This window comes from Cynoglossus semilaevis, chromosome Z (assembly GCF_000523025.1).
Source record: "Cynoglossus semilaevis isolate Cse_v1.0 chromosome Z, Cse_v1.0, whole genome shotgun sequence".
Classification (NCBI taxonomy): Eukaryota; Metazoa; Chordata; class Actinopteri; order Pleuronectiformes; family Cynoglossidae; genus Cynoglossus; species Cynoglossus semilaevis.
This window is the reverse complement of record NC_024328.1, coordinates 13,834,042-13,836,291: the sequence shown is the minus strand read 5'-3', so window position 1 is coordinate 13,836,291 and position 2,250 is coordinate 13,834,042.

Below are 2,250 nucleotides of genomic sequence, written 5' to 3'. Positions count from 1 at the left end.
CACGAGAGCGTAAAGTCATTAGAAATAAACCCAACACATCCGGTTACACCTTTCAAAATAATATACCTTTAAATACATTTTAAAATATGAATAAAACTTGTGGCGTTTGGCCCAGAGGCAATGTCTCTGTCATTGGTGTGGAACCCCAGGGTTCACCTCCTGGACAAGTTCGAATCCCGGTTAGGGCAGTTAATACCTTCCAGTGGACTCACCACCCGCAGGAAGGTTTGGGGGGTTGGTACGGTGCAATGTGATTTGGGTGGCGACTGCTGTCCCCGCGACCCGGTAACGGATAAGCGGATGAAAATGGATGGATGGATGGATGGATGAATAAAACTTTGTTGGTTAAAAAAAATTAAACGTATCATCCTGTACTGCTACAGATATTAGCACATTAATAAAAAACAAACATTTAAATTGCAACTTTGTTTAAAACACGAACCACCGCATAAATAACGTGGGCAGATTGTTGACTTTTTCGCACCGCATTTTTATACACTACAAGTAAACTCTAATTTTTTTTTCATTATTATTAGACTTTTTTGACTCTCTAAAATTTGGGAAACAGCGGTATTTTTTGGTGTACCTTTATTCTGAAGGCAAATCTTCTACTTCCGGTGTTGTGCCAGAGGTGGCGGTTTCTAACAGTAGCAGCAGCAGGAGTTTTGCTGCTGCTCCCGTTCCCTTCCCCCAAGAGACCAGACAGCTGTTAAAGGCATCATTAAGCAGGACCGGGGTTTTTTAAGGTCTGGAGACTGAGGTTCTTCCAGGACCTGGTGAAGGATCCTTTGTTTTACTGGTCTGAGGTTCGTCAATGAGTTAATGTTCTCAGAGGAGGTGTGTTTCGGAAACTTATTTTCTGGGGGACCCATATTTTAAAAAGTCACAAAAAGTTTGTGACCCAAGTCAAGAGACATTATTCGTTAACTCCTGAGAAAAACAATTCGTGACAAACCAAAAAAAAACCCTCTTGTGACCCACCTGAGGGTTGCGACCCAGTCTTTGGGAAACAATGCTTTATGTCGACCACAACAATCACTAGAACTGTAAGTGGCACTAACATGACTGAATCCACACTGCTTTTCGCAACTAAATGACCAATTAGAGGAAGCCCATGTACCAGCAGTGGTACACATACCATATTTTGAGAACCACTCAATTAGGATATTTTATCTCCAGTCCTTCAAAGTGTTAAGTGCGGATCTGCTTTGATGTTTTCCGAAGGTTTTTGAAGATGTATGGATGTCCTTGAAGACGGCTGTCAGAGTGAGGGATTCTGGGAAGTGTTGGTCCTGACGCAGACAGGCGGCTATGTTTAAGGTTTACTAATAAAAACAGAATTTTTTGGGTGGGATTTTTTTTTTTTTTTGGAACGTTCAAAGACTCTCTGACCGTCTCGGAGAATCTGCTGCTCCGTCACTTCGGCACAGCTTCGAAGTTAAAAATGTTGTGGTCGTCTGGCGACAGAAATAGAGCCGTAATGGAGGGTTCGATGCCGCTGCTCTTCCTCGCTCTACTCTACCCTGAAACTCTTTTAACAACATGTCTGTTGGCCACTGCCACCGCCACACTGGGGCGTCGGTTGGACTGAGTATGAACCTGGTCTTACCCTTTACCACCACTGACTCCACATCTATTATAGAGCAATCTGGAATAGAACCCGCAACCCCTCGGGTGTATGAAATCTCCACACTGAGCTGCAGCCTCTTCAGTAAAGACACAAATATCAACAAAGAAACAAAGAGCTGCTGAAGACAACAAATAAATATAAGTCTGCATGCCTTCCTGCAGGGGGCGCACATTAGCTTTATCGCGTGTATTTTCAACACATTTGTTGAAACTACTTGTAATAGCATTGTTGTAAAAAAAAGAAAAAAACATGTACTTATCTTATTCATCTTGTATCTTTCTTCTGTCACCAGCAGATGGAGACAAACAAACAAAAAGGCAGAGGAACAGCGATGAAGAGGTGATCCGTGTCCATGTGACCGACCGACCGTGAACCGTGTGTTAGAAAGGTTTTAGATCCAAACACTGATAATGTAGTACTTATGCTAATGTCGTATTACTGCAACTAAAGTACTACAGTAATATTGTACTATTTACAACAAAGAGAAACCTGAAAAAATGACTCTCTTAGTTATATTTTTGATCGATTTAAATTAAACAATTAACCACCAATCAAGACACTGCACAGGTTTCCCACGTACAAATGCTGACTGGTGGGGGAGGGGGTGTGAGGAATGGGGG